Here is a 17218-nt window from a genome sequence, read left to right as displayed (position 1 = left end):
TCCTTGTCACCTTTTGCTCTTCATACATATTGTATTGTGACTAACTGTTGACTAAACTAAACAAAACTAAACATTTATGTATGAAAACCACTTATTTATAAGCATCTCATAAAATGGTTGCATTTATTAGTATTACCAGTTTTCTGGCAGAATTTTTTTTTTATTTAGCTCCCCAAGTTATTTTAAAGATCATTTGAAACTCATATTCTCTACAATAAAGATTCTGTGATCAAAAGCCATGTCATTAAATTCTCCTAAAATATGAATGTAAAGTTTAAAATATCCTGACAGTTTGCCACTTTCTCCTTTTCAGGACTTTGCACTGCAAATTTAAGCAACCAGGTAGAAAGTCATCGAGAAGGTCAGTAAAATTAAAATCCAATCTTCTTTTTTAAAAAAAAAAAAGTATTTTCCTTCTTACCATCTTTATTGTGGAATGTATAAAAGTATGCTTTCATATTCAAGGTCCACATTTACTCTGAAAAATGTATCATGTTAAGAGTAAAAAAAAAAAAAAAAAAGAAAAGATCTTCAGCAAACATATTAATGTATGGCAGAGAGGAATGATGTTTGTTTTCGAAGTGGCCGGACTTGAAGTATTTTTTGCTCATTTTTCTGCCATTTTGCATCCATATTTAAAGTTGTTGTAGTGGTAGGTAGGGGTTAAATTGTAAATCAAAGTTGCTCACTCCACTTCCGTCACGTAGAGACCCGTTGTAAGGCTGCCATTTTGTCGAAGGATAAGAAGTCAGCCATTTTGTGCATTGCTCACTGCACTGGTCAGACTCCAGATTGTGAAACGTCTAGGAAAGAAATATATTCAAACTTACCCTTTAAAGAAAGTGCTGACAAAGACGAATTGCCTTGATAGATCTAATCTGGGATTATCCGTAAGGTATTTGCAGTATGTCTGATGACCATCAAGAACTCAACCGTGTTTTTTGGGCTGGACTTTGTTCATAGTCGCGGGTTGAGAAAAGTTGAACATATTTGCCTTATTCATCATCACCGGCAGAAGATATCGTGCTGGTCCTGAGTATGGGGAAGGGGTGAATGGGTGAACTTCATCAACAAGAGTTGATGCGGAGGAACATTGTCTGTAGGAGGTGATGGAGAAAGGAAGGGAGGGAGGGAGTGCTAGTCATGCACACTCATCATGCTTCATCATACTGTACGAGAGCAGATTACACCCTAGGTGTGCCCCTTTCGGTCTTATGGAAAGAAAGACGCTCTCCAACGTGTCTGCTGATGTTCATTTTCCTCACGCTCTGGTTCTAAGTCCGCCAAAGTTTGCTTTTGTACCTGCTTCAGGTGTGCCCCATATTTGTTACGCGTTTGCTCCACCTCTTGTCCTTCTTAAATGCCATGGGAATGGATGATGTCATGGAAATCGACTTTTTGGGATGGCTGTGAGGTGTGGCAGAGACGCATCCGATATGGCTCTCCGAAACGTAATACTCACTGGAACTTTTGTCTCCATTTTAATGCGCTGTGGAATTGAATAGCTTTGTGACCACCTTATTGTCATTTCAGCAAAAAAAGTACGGATGTGATACTTCATTGTGTGTGTGTGTGTGTGCCAGAATGATGAGCGGTTTTATTATTATCGTCAGTAAAGCGCATCGGCGAATGATTGTCACCATCACTTGCCAGCTTTTTCCAAGATAATCAGACCAGAGTTGATTTTGATGCCGCTTGTTTCGATTCAAAGTGTGAAATTCCACTTGTACTATTTTCACCTCAAAAAACAAAAAGAACGGACAGTTTTACAGGAAGGAGGCAGGTCTGTACGTAGAAATGTGTCTTCTCATCTCACATGTGGTGGCCATATATTAGTTCGGAATCACAAGAAAGCAAAATCTTATCCAGTTCATACAGTTAATGTTTGATTTGTAAATACAATTCCAGCTGCCTGTGTTTGTCTGTCTGGCTTTAAAATAAAGAAATGGCGGTGTACGTACGAAATGATAGCTGTGCCGACTAATCGGAAGACAGTGATGTCACAGCCCCATTCAGTCGCGCTCGACCTGTGTTTTGGAGCGACCTCGTTCCGGAAAGCGGTTTCATTATAGCGTCACGGTCTCGAAAAAAATTATCAGGCCAATTACAGCCCTTCAAACATCGTCCTGATGTTTGTCGATTGTTTTTACCTTCTCATCGTTTATCATCTACTATAATCTTGTATCCCTAAATATTGATCATGAAATTTGTTCATAAGGTCCTTCAATGGACCTGGAGCTTTAAAAGAAAAGGAAAAAAAATCAACATGCCTAAAAGTACGATTTGTTATTGGTTTTGATCTCCCGATTTGTTTGTGCTCAGCATTTTTGGCAAGGTGTCATGAAAGAAACTGCATGAGTAACTTTTTGATTTTGTTACTCTTGGCGTTCATTTTGACAGTTTGCATGTTCCGCCTATGTTTGCTTCTACTGGTAAAAAAAAAAAGATTGATATGACGCTATGAGAGTGTAAATGCTTATTCATCTTGAGTCACTCATACGTTTGTGTGGCAGTGGATCAATGTGATTTATTTGCTATAACAAAATATTGTTTAGTGAAAGTCCCCAGTGAGATTAAGAAAGTAAAAGGTTGTCTAGAAAGCTTTGTACTAATGTTACCAATAAATAATGAAATTTCCTCCGGGTGGTCGTAATGCTAATGTGGATTTCAAATTGTTGTTTTGTGTTGAGTCCTGGAAAATATTGATTTGGAGCTTTCATAGAAGAATCACGCAAAGAAATGAAAGAACTACACGTTACTTTCATCAAATTCCAACGAAGCACGATTAGATGTTCTGCTTAGCTGTTTTTTTTTTGCACCATCATTACATAAAATGGAAAATTCTCGATGTCTTGTGTGTCATTTAATACACTTGTCCCTGTAATTCGTCGGTATATATTTAGTATCGCTGGAAAGCCTGGGTTCTGGACTCCAATTCAAAATAAGTTCTTGTGGGTTCCGAGGGCTCCTTTTTTTTTTTTTTTTTTGCACAACTTGACTTTGGGAGCTAAGGTTGCTGTCGTTCGTGTTTTTGTGAAGACCTTGTTGTCACTTGTTGTGATTTTTTTCCTTAAACAAAACTCCCAGCTTGGCTCACTGGTCGCCTTTCTGTCCTGACTGGCTTGGTGACTAAGCAGGAATCAAACCAGACAGGAGTTGGCCTCCAGACCCCCTCTGCAGCAATGACACATCCTGCGCTCCATCCTAGTAGTATGGGCAAAGTGTGACATGATATACGGCCAGTGTGCCCCCCCCATGTGTGTCATACATCCCAAAGCTTTTACTTCTTGCTGGATGGGCAAAAGGGCGTCATCATATTTTTGAAAGAGATCAAGCGGTCGGAGTCATGCAACGGTGACCTCGTCCTGCTACTCATCCTGCTACTCATCCTCTGACTTGCTAATTGTGTTTGTTATGTAGTGTGCAGAAATGAGTATTTTGGATTTTGTCTGTCTGTGTGTGCTTTCCAAAAAAAAAGTACCTAGTCTGGTGTTGAGCGTGACAGGACCTTTTTGAGTCCGTGTGGCATTCAGGTAATTTATGTTCTTCTTCTTTGTAAGCCGTAAAGGTCACGCAGGGTAAGGAGCGGCTTTGAACTGAACATTGGTGTTTTTTTTTTGTCGTGTTGCGTTCTTCTTTGGCGCCGCAATAGCGTGCTAGGTGATTGATGACTTGGATTTTTCCACTGAATGACTGAACATTTTCTGTCTGCTTCACGAGATTAGATGCTCTCGGTTCTTTAGAAGAGGCCTCATCTCTGTTTTATCTCTCACGAGACATTGCCGTTACTCTCTTAGCTTCTTTTCTAGGGGAAGATCCAGTGCAAAAAAAAAAGAAAAAAGGGCTGTGTTTCTTTGTCCTCAGATGGAATGCCTTTGTGTGACCTTTTGAAGCAAAAAAGACTGAGCCGTATTTTGTCTGTCGCCGAATCGGGATGACTGACTGGTCTGAACTATCGGCGCGTAGCTTTGTGCCGTTACGATGCACCGAGCTGTCACAGGTTCTACCCAAACTGGTGAAATTGAAATCATCTCAACAGAAATGCAAAATAGGGAAAAATCCCCCTGCACAGACACAGCTCAAGATGAGTGAAAGGGTTTTTTTTTTTTTTTTTTTACGCAATCAAATTGTAGCCTTGATAATGGCTGTGGGGGCTCGTTGCTGCCATGACTGATATCCTTGAAGAAATGCCAGGGCCAGCAGCTTGGAAACTGCCTTTGACACACCTGCGGGTGGGAGTGACATGCACACACAACACACACACACGCAACCAATGCAGCTGCTTTCTTTTTTGGAATGGGCATTTCTCGCATTTGCTTTGTCATTCAGTCAATATTTGAAATAGACGACCATTGCGTATACAATAGCTGCATCTGAAATTTCTTTTTTTGTGATCTGCATCCAAACTAATTTCACTGACCTCGAGTTGAAAATAAACCGGTTAGCTGGTTAGCTACAGTTCATTGAGCTGCCAGTTTAAGTGACAGTTGATTGGTTATTGACAGTTCCACTCTGACTCACTTCCCGCTGTTTCACTCCTTCCCCTCAATAAACCATCTGCCACACCATTGATGATTCCGCCGCCGCTTTCACTCTTAACCGCAAATCTTGGGTGCCAGCCATTCAAATTTAACCCTTTTGCGTGTCGGCTTACATGCAGGTGCTGGAAAAAAAGCCTTGCACCTTGTACGCATTGCAGCCGCATCCGCCTACTTTGCTCATCAACAATTCATTAAGCTTACAGACACACACAAACAGTTTTCCAACAGTCCCTTTTCATTTAAAGCAATTCATCCTTTAATTTCGATTAATTAATTGTGGGATTTCAACATCTTTACATTGAAATTAATTTAGATTATTATATTTTTGCCAAATTATAGAACGGCGTATGTTTTTAATTCAATATGTTGTCAGGAAAGCAAGCAATGCCATCAGTCTTTTGTTTTTGGTAATAAAATAACCTTGGACTTTTGAACTTGTAATTCATTTGTACGAAACAGGCAGCTTCCTTCTTCCTTGTTTGCATATATTTAATGGAAATCATATTAATCCCTGAAACCAGTCCTACTCAGATATTTTCATCTCACAAACACTCCAAAACTGTCAACAAAGTTTCAGCGGTTTTTAGTTAATTATTTTTTTTTTTTTTTAATGTTTCCAGATGGGGGTAAGTCTGGAACTTACTAACATGATTAACATATTAAAGTATTTTTGTCACCAAACATAATGAGGGGAAAGTGTGATTTTCTTTTTTTCCCAATCAGGCAATCAAACTTTTTTTTTTTTTGTCAAAAAAGAAACAAAATCCGAGGAGGGGAAAAAAAACAACTTCCCCTATGTGCATTATCTACTATGGCAATATCTTTACACCATATGGGATTTTAAAAAAAATGCTCTTTTGTACAATATGTAAGGTAATCATCTGAAAACCTTCCATCAGCAATGCCTTGATGGTAATAAAGATAATTTTGCTTTGAACTGTTTGCAACGACAGTCTCCTCATAAGCCTTTTGTGCTGATGGAGCCATGGCGGACGGAGCCCTGTGTCTGATCAGACTTGCATCCTGTGACTAATGTACTTGTCTCCTCTTGAAGAGCGTCCGTGCGTGCGCACTCATCGCTACGCTCAGGAAATGTACTGCAAAGTCCCAAGCAAAACAGCTTTGATCAACATCTGAAGCAGTCACACACCACGGGGTTCTAATGTAGTCTCACGTCTGCCTTTAGCCACATTAAGGAAGCCAAAAAAACAAAAAGCCTGGAAATATTCATTGTTAGCCTTTTTTTTTTTTATTTATTCATAATTGGGAATTTTCTTAATCCAAATTTTTCAAACCTGCAAATCACACGGCTTGCACATCTTGCTGTCCTTTATCTTGTGTATCTTTAAGATGAAGCTGCGGAGATTTGATACTTTTGCCGACAATGAGGACTTTTGTATTGCTATGATTCACCTTGTGCAGTATTGTAGTCTTTGTCTGCTGTGACTGCCAAGGCCTATCATAGTTGCTGCCTACACGTAAAAAAAACAAACAAACATTCAAACAAAAAGTACCGAGAACATGGCGATGGAAAAATAATATATTTCGATATTTTTCTCCCACAGTATAACGATTATGATTTAATATGCTATTTTTTTTTAAAGTTCCTCATTCCATATGTTCAACAAACACCAGATATAATTAATCTGCATTACAGTAAAATATCAGATTTATTATAGTACATAATTTTTGCCCCATATTTAACTTTTTGTTCAAATACAGCCCAATGAATTAGTATGAAAAAGAAAGGATATTTACTTTCTTTTTGACGCAATCCCCAAATATATGAAGTAGCTTTTTACTGACTCACTTTAACTGACTGCTTTCACTCATCCATCTTGATCAAATCAGCGTGTCTTGTATATTGTCTTTGACTAATCCCTCCGACTCCTGCGTCAAGCAAGGTGGCATGCTCACGGGGGGAGACCGTCATTCACATGCAAGGTTCTGAAAAGGTTAGCCAGTATTAACCGGTGTGCCGGACCATGGGGGGGGGGGATTTTACACGTCTCCATGAGAATGCATTCATTTCCATGTGAGCCCATCTTTAAGGCGGGAGTTCATTACCAGCACAATGGCCCTGCAGATGGCTATTCCTATCTCACAAGGCTTCTGGCATAAAGGGATCACAGCAGGCGGCCCGGCTCACAAGGAAGCCAGAGGAGAGTTATGGGTCAGGGCAGGTCACCGAGGCCTGGCTGGCTGGAGCATTCCTGATTTTGCCTTTCAACAAGGAAACACGGCATACATACTTTTCAAAATATTTTTTGTACAAGAATGAAAAGATAGCTGCAAACCAGGTAGTGGGACTACGTCCCCTTGTTAGTTTAACCTCGCCCCCTCCCATTTGGTTTCGAGATTTCCGTGTAAATAATTGCCCATCGACAGATTTACACATACTTTCGTGTATGAGCGCTAAATAAATGGGGGGAAAAATGTCTGTTTGACCGTCACGGCTCCTATAAATAGTCCCCCTATGAGCAAAAGCTTCCAGTTAACCCAATATGCAGGATTTGTCATCGTATTAGTCACTAGCAGTGCCCGGTCACCTGAAAAGCACCTTGACAATGATGCCATTGATCAATTTCCATTTGGCCTTAGCCAAAAGGTTTTGGGAGTGAAAGAAACTTAACGACACACTGAGAATTTCTAAACTGAGCGTAATGTAATTTTAGTGAGAGAGACAAAGAAGGGAGAGGTCGCGTGTGTTTCATGTCTGGTATCATGTTGACGGGCTGATTTGTCTTTTTTTTTTTCTTTAGATGTTTTCTTTTCCACTGCTTCTGCGTTCAGCTCCGCAGTCTGCTGCTTGCTCATCAAATGATCTGATGATGCCTCTATATGTAGTCATCATGGCAACAACTGTATTTTAGTATCAAGTCCCACCATTTAATTCCCCCCCCCTTCATAATGAACTCCCATACCGGAAACACTCATTTAGGGAGTTAGTAAATACTGTGAATATCATAAAAGTGTTTCATCAGTAGTCATCCGTACGTGTCTGTACAACTGTACGACGAGCTGTGAGTCATAAGCCAGCTAGCCGGTCAGCCATCCAAAACCCTTTGCTCCCCACCCTGCTTTAGTCAAAACAGACACTTTGTCACCCATCCATCCCCAACAAAGGCAGGGAGGGGTCCTTTTCACCCATTACTTTAAACCCTTATTCTGTTACCAACTTAATAGACATGAACGGGAAACCGATTTCATTACGATGAGGCGTCGCTACTGTGCATTTGTTTACAAACAGGATTTGCTTATGCCATTTCTCGCCGTTTGAGTTTCACGCACTGTTCATTCATAAATATTTGCTAGATTCCGCTTTTCTGTATGTTGCAGCCACAATAACACACTGTCGCAATTTATAGCCCAACGTGAAATCCTTCCCCTTTTTATGATTGCCTCAAATCGATAGAATCAATGCAGTTTAGCCAGAATAGTATTATCAGAATAGTATAATTGCACTCCTCAAATATAATGGATTATGTTGTTGGTGTTTTAAAATATCAGATTAAAAAAAGCATTAGATAAATGAAAATCTCTAGCTGCTGGTTTCAGTCTCGATGGACTTCACAGATGCGGCATTGTCTCACATGTTAGATACTATGAAGAAAAACCCACCAAATAAAAAATAGACCTTTTTTTTAAACGTTTTATACTTTTTATTAAGTTTTAGTTTGAGTCAGATTGGTCAAAACACAGGTGGGGGGTTTTTAATACAAGGGAAAACAATGTCAAGAGGTTTTAATGGAAAAAAAACCCTCTTGCATATAGGCTAATGCAGTTCTGTCGTCAAACGCTGTTGCCGTGGCGACGCGCTGTTTACCATGGAAAATTATGCTGATTTGGATAGTCTGAACATGTGAAAACATAGAATATTGCACACGCATCAAGACCAGCTAAAATATTGTGCAATTGTCCTTTCTGGTGAACCAACTACTGCTCATCCATCCATCTCCCAGGATGGAGAACCTGCTTTTGGGTGCCATTTTGTGATATGAAAGGAGGAATAAAAGATCATGGTTGCCGCCTGACTTCCTGGCAGTAGAGCCGGTACCCAGGAGGATAGTATGTGTCTGAGCTTATGTATACAGAGCTGGCTGTGGAACACGGATGTGATAAACACTCCAGGCAGGGGGATCTCCATCCAGGAGTGGACTCTCAATGCTTTCGGGATGAGGTCATTGGGAAAAAGCCCACTTGAAATGATGCAGGAAGCCACGCAGTTATTACGTTACTGCAATTGCACGTGACTCATCATTTTCCTTAAGTGAAGTATTTCCTCCTATTTTGCTGTATTCGCTCAGTGAACCTAAATGGTAATGATCTACCAGCATGGGCAGATTCAAGATGGTGGAACTTTTTGGGGAGTTCTCATGTCTACGTTGTGCCAAATCCCAGTGTCTTGTTGTTGGTGCTGTTTTGATAGGTGTGAACTGTGGCCTTGTGGAGTGTTGGGTAACAGTCTTGCCTAAGCTAGTTGTTGTGAAGGTGTCGTAACCAGTTGGACCCAGCCAAGATGTCATGTGAGCCCTTGTTCTCGATCATCCCCGGGTTGTGTGCGTGTGTGTGTTCGTGTGTGTCTGTGTGTGTGAGAATACCGTTTGAGGTGGCAGCCTTCAGAAGGTGTACTCAGGTAATCTCAGATTTATGGCCTGTTTATTTTATTTATGTATTTATTTATGTACGTATTTATTTATTTATTACAAAATAAACACAGCATGCCGAAGCATCAAATACACATGCAGCAGGAAATGCTCATTTATGAGGGGGGGGGGGGGGGGGGGGGGAGGGGGTGGCGGGAGACAAGATAGTGTTCTCCAGTTAAAGTTAATCGGCAGCGAGCATCCGGGTTCCAGGAAGTTGCGACATTTGGGGGTTTCCCCCCAATAAGTCTTTGTTCTCGACTTGTTCCTTACTGTTGCTTGACTAAGTTTGTCTCGCTAATAAACTATTTTTCTTGATTCTTAAATGCACCGTTATTCCTTTGAAAAGTCTGCCGGTTATACTTCCGTTCTCAATGTCAATTTAGTTGCAAACGTAAATTTGTAAATAATATTTATCATGCAGAAAATGATCATTGTGGGGTTGTGTGTGTAAACATAAAGCTGTGTTGTTTTGTGCTTTTGTTTTAGCAAATATGCATATTGATTGTTTTTACGAAATCATATGTCGTTAAGTAAGTATATTTCTAATTGCTGATATGTGTTAACTAGAGAGGAGCAAGGCGGCATAAGTGTGTGTGCACGTGTGTGTGTGTGTGTGTGTGTGTCTGCGTGTGTGTGTGTCTGTGTGTGTGTGTGTGAGTGTGAGAGAGGAGTAATGTAAAGGAGTAATACAATTTTTATTGTCAAATAAAATTCATATTTAATCATTAAAAAAAAAATGAAGGAAACCGTCAATCACCTATTCGTAGTTTTGACTGTGCCTGTAACTATCCATTTTATATTAAGGACTGTGACTTGGAAAATAGGAATAATTGGCCTGTATAATGAATAATGTAGCACTAAACTAATAGGAACCTTTAAAACAACAAGCTTTTCAAATATTTGGGAAGATTTAAAAAAAATAATAATAATACCCACAGTAAAGAATGGAAATAGTATCAATTGGCTTTCCTTTTTTTTTTTTTTCTTCAGCTCAACCTGATGTTGGTGAAGCTATAAAATATGATCTGCCGTCATCCCAAACCCTAAAAAGCAATTTTCCATATTTTTCCATCATTCATTAAAATGCCAATGTCTTTTTTACAAAATTAAATATGATATTTTTACTAGTCTGTTCACACTTTGCATTTTCACTATTTAGTTCTTTACTATGCATTGAAAGCACAGGCTTGAACAAAGGAACACACCCTGCAGAGTTGAGTAGCTTTAATGGATTCTTGTGCAAATATTACATACAATATGCATATACAATATATAAATAAATATAATTCATATGTGATGGTACGTTTGCCACTGCCTCACGCATTATCATCAATTTTTTGGGTTTTACTCTTTTTGAAAGGCAAGAAAAAACAGCAAATTCAGCAAACAAGAAGAATCCATTTGCCACCATGCACATTTTTGCAAAATGGAAGATGGAGATTCTACATGGACAAAAAAAACAAATCAAAACATATTTAGTGAGCAAGTTTTTTTTGTTTTTTTTAAATATTGTGACCATTCCAATATTTTCTGCCATTTAACATTTACAGTATACATACTAAATTAGATTTTGAAAACAGAAATATAAATCATCTAATTGTTTCCTGAAATCCTTTGGGGACTCAATTCCAAGAGTTTCATTGATTGCTGGATTTTAAAATATTGAAAATAGATGACAAATATGTACATATACCGTCTAATCGTAATACACATCATGACTCATATATTGTAAATCACCATTAATATAGGATGGGATATTTTTTAGTATGATATAGTTACAACAAATATTTTAATTTTGCCTTACACATTTCTTCCATTGATATTTATGTCACACAATCTTTTTTTTAACTGCTCTAGTTAGCTTGTGGCTTTATTGTCAGCCAGAGCTCGAGTTTTTGACAAAACCTGTTACTTTGATCAGTAGCTGCTGGAAATAGCTCGTACCCAAATTCCATCTTATGACGACCACAAGACGACCAGTTCTTCTCTCACGTTCTCAATTTTGCTCAGCAATTCCAAACTTTTACAACACTTAAAGCTCAGCAGTAACAAAAGATATTTATATCAAGTTATGCAAATAAAGAAACAAATTACAGAAAGAGAAATTTTCCCAAGATCAGTCCTACTCACAGGTTAGCATTGAACATTGAATCCCATATTTTTAGATCCACTAAAGTAGCTTCAAGTATATTTCCCATAGAAAAACAAAAAAAGGCTCCAAATCTTTTTTGGGTGGTCCTGTGGCTCCTTGGGCATGATCAACTTAGAGACTGAGCATTTTTTGCGGCGTTAACCGACGAATATGGCCGAGCTCATGACTCAGTGTTGCTCATCGAGTCGGCGATGAGTCGCCCGCCGTTTATGAAAAGCCTTTCTCCAGCTCTTTGTTCTTCGTCGTCCGCTTAGCTGTTGTATTTCACACTTGTTTTATAATCTTATTTGTGCTTGGCTAAATTTCAGTTTGGCTGATGTCATTTTTTGTTTTAGTTTGTGTGAAGATCCCAGGAATTTGTTGACCTCGGGCGGACCGAGGTTCACTTGCACTGTTGATTCTTTGTGTTCTTTTGTGAAATGTTAGAATTACTACCTGGTGTTTTTTTTTTTTTTTTAAGAATGCTCTATTTATAAAGTTGAGCTATATGATGTTTGTGCGTGTTGGAGGACGTGGGAAGGGACGGAAATGAGTTGCCTCCTTCAAGAGAAAGTTATCAGCTTGAAAGTCAACCGTTTGTGACGCCACTGCCCACGCAGATTTGCCGTATAGAATGTTTGATGCTTCTACTGCTGGCAGGGAAGGAACAAAAGATGGAAGCCGTGTAAGATGTTATATGTGCTTCAGAGCTTGTCTTAAGGATCTATTTGTTTATTGATTAGTCACTAACTGCATCTCAGGGATGGGCCGATGATTCGAGGGAATTCTCTGCAGCTTCTTACCGCGTTTTTTTTCTTTTTTTTTTTTTTTTTTTTTTATGACAATGGTGAGGGAGTGTTTAGAGCCTGTACTTGATGGCTGAATGTTGTAAAGGGTTTCCTAATATGGGCCGTCTTACAAGAGCACCCTCCCCCCCGCGGGCCACCCCCCTAGGTTTCAGCCAGTGATGACACAGCTCGGTACGACTCACTTCCCCATTAATTGGCTGAAACCAGTTCTTACAGGAACCGCCTGTGATAAATGTGAGAGTTCTGAGAAGTCATTCATTTCTCCTCGCTGCAGCGGCAGAGGCGGCACTGCGAGGGAGTTGAACGGGTTCATCCGTGAGTGTGTGTGAGCGAGCGAGCGAGAGAGCGAGAGAGCGGGAGGAAGCTGAGCGAGGAGTGGGAGAATCTGGCCGACTACAGCTGTCGCAGGCGCCATCTGAAGACCAGACAACTTTCATTTTCCTTCTTTTTTTTTTGAATTTGTGATGTTGCTTTCTTTTCTATTGTACATGTGTGTGTCTTTGTGTCAGTGCGCGCGCGGCGATGCGATGGGGCTGCACTCGTTGCCCCCTCGTCTTCCTCCACATGGAAGCTGCCGAGACGGACGGCTAGGACAGCGTGCCTCCCCTTTGTGGCTGCCCTTGGGCCGGTGAGTAACAAAGATGTGACGTGATTTGTGCCCCCCCCCCTCCCCTCCATACCTCCTCCCCCCCTCTCTCCCGCTTCCTCCTGAGTGTCGCTGGTTGCAGACTTGCTCCTATGCTGGGTGCGGCACTGCAGCGCGCCTTCCTTCAGGGGAGCGCTGGGAGGCCCCTGGAGGGCCAAGCTGCACCGGAGAGGGGATCCCAACTGTAAGTACAGGGGCCTCAGACCCTCCCCTTCCCTCCCTCCCCACCTCACCCCCAAAACCCCCCAGCTCACTGCCTCTATTCATTCACATGTGCGCACCGAGGAAGGAATGTTGCCCCCTCACTTTTGCCTCTTTCACGCACGCTCCCTCTCTCCACTTGTGTCTTTTTTGCTCCTTTCTTCTTCTTTTTCCTCCTCCTCCTCCCTTCTTTGCACATTGGCAGTTCTGTTCCTTTTCCAAACGAGCCTCATGGACACGTCGGAAAGATAATCAGATGTTATCGATAGTGTTTATTAGTTGTCAGCTGGATCACAGCGGCTTGTTTAGACGCTGCACTGGGCGGGCTGGAGGGGAGCGTGAGGGGTGGGGTGGGGGGGCGATGGAGAGGGGCCACTGTGGGGTCTGGCTCCCCTCAGTATTGAAGTGTACAACTGTAGCGTGCTGACTCATGCTCCATCTTACCAATTGGGAGCATGTGAGTGCGTGCGTGAGTGTGGTCACTCCCCTGTGTGTCTCACATGCGCAATTGCACTCTGTGCCCCGCCTGAACTCAGCACTGACTGTAGACTGGGGCGGGGGTAGCGAGCAGCCCCCCCCCCCCCCCCCCCCCACACACACACACACACACACACACACACACCCGCCCCCCCTTCCACTAGTGACAATCTATCAAAACCTCCCTGTCTGGAACAAAAAGAGCCAGTTGCAGCTCTAGCCCATGTCTTGTCCATCTCTATTTTAATTTTTTTTCCTCTTTCACGCTGTTGTTGCGAGTGATTCATTGAGAACACAATTTTTTTTTTTTTCTGGGCTTACGTGGAATGGGAAGAAGGAAAGACTTTAAGTGGCATAAAGACAGATTAAGGAGTTTCAAGAACAATGTTCCTTTTTTCTTGTAACTCGAGCCCGACGCAGTTACAGGAGAGCGGCGAGGCAATTTTACTCCCGGGCGGGCGGGCTGGGGTCAGCAGGGGCGTTCGGAGGGAGGACGGTGGGGGTTGCGACGTGTTTTATTACCCCTGATCTTTATCTGTCCTGCACACGGAGCTAGATGGCTCGCCGGCTTACGGCAACAGGGGCCAACTCGTGGTCTTTCCGCCGAAGGCTGGATGGTGGCCGCGTTGCGTTGTCATCGGAGCCGAGGATCACCTCAGCACGGAGGCTTTCCGACTTTCAAGTTCAAGTTGCGTCTGGACTTTGCCGCTCGTCCTCGTGAGTGCGTTCGAGCTGCTGTGTTGTTCTTAGAACTACTGGGAGTTGATTCATTCTTCAAATTCATTCTTTTCCACTTGTGTCATTTTCCGCTAAGCCCCGAGTAGTTTCACGAGCTGCCGTGACGGCGTTATTGTTCGAGACGATGCCGCGCGCCTCTTCTGGCGCTCGTCTCGCCGCCTTCCTAGCCCAAATGATAAAACACGGCCCCCGTGTCGCCCCTTTTTGTCTGCCCTTATTGTTGTGCCCGCGGGAAGGGAGCATGAGTCAGCTAGCAGTATTGATGTATCGTCGTTGCATGTGTGCCGCCTTTTATCTCTGGATTGTGCATGGAGCTACCGGTAAGTGTTTCTCTTGTAACCTTTGACCCCCCCGCACGACGACTGTAACCTTGTGCTCGGCATTCATCGAAAATGTCTCTTTTGTGCGTGTCTATTTTTGTTTGTCATATGTGTCTGTGAAGGGTTCTATTTTCTTGTGTACCGCCGCCACGCTGCGCCGGATTGAGCGCAGCAGGCGCTCGAGCCGGCACAAGCGAGAAAGGCGAGGAGGAGGGAGGGAGGGAGGGGAGGAAAAGAAAAAAAAAAAAGCCTCAATCGAGCGCACAGTGAAAAGCGTCTGTGCCGTTACCTCAGCTGAACCCGCCAATGAACCCGTTGCACTGCCTTCGGTCGCAGCGCCAAGAGACGAATCACTCGAGTAGATTGGAAACAGAGCGGTACTGTTGGACGGGCTGAAGCCTGCGCCGGGATCCGGCTCGCCACCCGACGTTACCGCTCGCCACTGTCACGGTAAGTGGGATTATTCGGCTTTTGTTCTGTCGGGGGCATCATCGGCGTGCGCTGGTCACTCTCCCGGCCTGTCACATAGCTTATCAGACTGGTGTTGGCTGTTAAGATTACAAGGCGACAACAGTCTGTAGGCTGTCTGACATTCCGGGCTCTTTCATCTGACCAGCATCCTGTTATGTCCTCCTCCTCCTCCTCCTCCTCCTCCTCCTCCTCGTCGTACTACTCCTCTCTTTGTCTCAGTTCCCATTTCAGGGTGGGTGCGCTACCGTGATACTTCCCTTTATCCCAACCGTCCGTCAAGCATGCAAATGATGCTTTGATTGATTCCTCCAACTCGAATGCATTCATGCGCGCGAGCGCAGATGAACTCGCGTCATTTGTGCGTTTGTGAGCCGACTGCGTACTCTTAAATTTCCAGAGAATCCAGACAGCGCACACACATGGTTGCAACACACGCTATTGTGACAGTATAGTACGCACGCACTCTTCCCTTTTACACTTCCCTGTCCTCAACTCTCTACTCTTGCTAAATCTTTTTTTTTTTTACACACACTATCGGGACAACTTTTAAGGGGGCATTTTGGAGAAAGGCGAAAGAGTCAGTCAATCTCTGGTGATTTATTTTCAAGCAGACTTTTTCTGATCATAAAAGCATGCTGGATGGCTCAGACTGCTTTTCTTTTGTGATGAGCCTCCCTCGGCTCTTATAAATATGTCTACATTTGATCCGTTTTATATTCTGTAAAAACATGTTGCACTACTGTCTGTACCTGAATTATTGCTGAAGGCTGTATTGTTTTTTTTTTTCTAATAAAGCATACTTTAAAAAAAAAAAAAAAAGTGTCTTTTTGATTCTGCTTCAAGCGTTGACCACACAGAGCCAGACGGTGGGTGACCCTGAATCCTCTCAAGAATCTCACATGTCAGCCAAGAGAGGACGAGGAGGATCCATCACCACTTAGATAGTCACATCTAATGTTTCACATTCAAGCGCTTATCACATTACTGATTTGCTCTCTCCACGCTGACATCATCTCCATTTTGGATTGCAAGCAAAATCTTGTTTATAGCACTCATGCTTCTTTCAAACATGTTAGTATCACACCACTTGACTTTGAGACACCATAAAAAGTAGTAAAAAATAAATGCTTTACAATATATTAGATTAAAATATATTTTAACGCACTTATTTTTTTCGTTTATTTGAATAAAAATATACAGTATTTTTGACCTGACTGTAGTCCAACAAACAGAGAGCAAAACAGTTATGTTCAAAAAAAAATAAAATAAATAAATTTCAAAACTTAACATGGTTCACTTATCAGTAGCGTACATTTACGGTATACTAATTTGAACTTGATTTGAATTGTTGGCACACTGACCCACTCTCCCCATGTGCTCTTGGAGTCTCGCAGTCTGAGACATGCTAAAATACTTTTGTGACCTCAGAACAAGTCACGTTTTAGCCTTCTCTTCATTTGCTTTTCTGTGAATTAACTGTTAACGTGCAGGGCACTTTTTAATATTCCTCAATGAAAGGTTCTTTCTCTTATCTATAAGTAATACCGAAGTTGTTTTTGGACTATTTGTAAACTACCAAAATATGTTGAAGCAGTTTGACTTAAGTGTTTTTTATAACTTTGTCTGTTCCTCATTAACATATGCAAATGTAAATATTTAACTGCTGACAATGACACACACCTCGCCCGAAGGTTTCCTGCTTTTGCACAAAACAAGTCAATATTGGATTTCTAAATGATGGCGTTAACATTTGTTCTTGAGTTCCCTTCTTGAGGGAAAATACAGATTATATGTGTGTGTGCGTGTGTGTGTGTATATACAGTTATATATATATTTATTTATTTATTCTTTACACTTATTTTTGGTTGACTGTTAATAATTCCAAATGTGAATTGTAATTTCCAGTCAGGTCAAAACAAAAATATTTCACACAGAGCTTGTTTTGAATATCACTAGTGAGTGTAACATGACAGTTTTTTTTTTTTTTTAAACTTTCAAATAAAGTTTAATTCGTTTTTTTCCCCCCTTTTTTGCAGTGATTCTCAGCATGGGTGTGTGTGAGTAAACCGTGCGCGGTGACGGAAATTTCTAATTGGTAAGACTTTATTACCACGAACGTATCTTTGTTCATCTGTCAGCAATGTAGTAAACGGAAATGTTTTCCCTTAATATTATAGCAGAAAATACATAATTATACCTTGTCATGAGTATCCACTTTTCATGTCATGTATATTT

At 41.6% G+C, this 17218-nt stretch overlaps 1 long non-coding RNA gene across 6 annotated transcripts in view; it reads left to right on the top strand.

Moving 5' to 3' along the window:
- Positions 1–17218, top strand: part of LOC125982736 (uncharacterized) — a 33833-nt gene that overhangs the window by 13642 nt on the left and 2973 nt on the right. For 2 of the 6 annotated variants that reach the window (XR_007486464.2, XR_007486461.2), the window contains 2 exons: positions 314–361; positions 12405–15508. This is a non-coding gene — a long non-coding RNA (uncharacterized lncRNA). The other 4 variants (XR_007486462.2, XR_011088186.1, XR_007486465.2 and 1 more) reach the window with 4 other exon arrangements.

The sequence above is a fragment of the Syngnathus scovelli genome, chromosome 15 (genome assembly GCF_024217435.2).
Source record: "Syngnathus scovelli strain Florida chromosome 15, RoL_Ssco_1.2, whole genome shotgun sequence".
Lineage (NCBI taxonomy): Eukaryota > Metazoa > Chordata > Actinopteri > Syngnathiformes > Syngnathidae > Syngnathus > Syngnathus scovelli.
The sequence above is the reverse complement of the archived record's forward strand: the minus strand, read 5'-3'. Positions and strand labels throughout refer to the sequence as shown.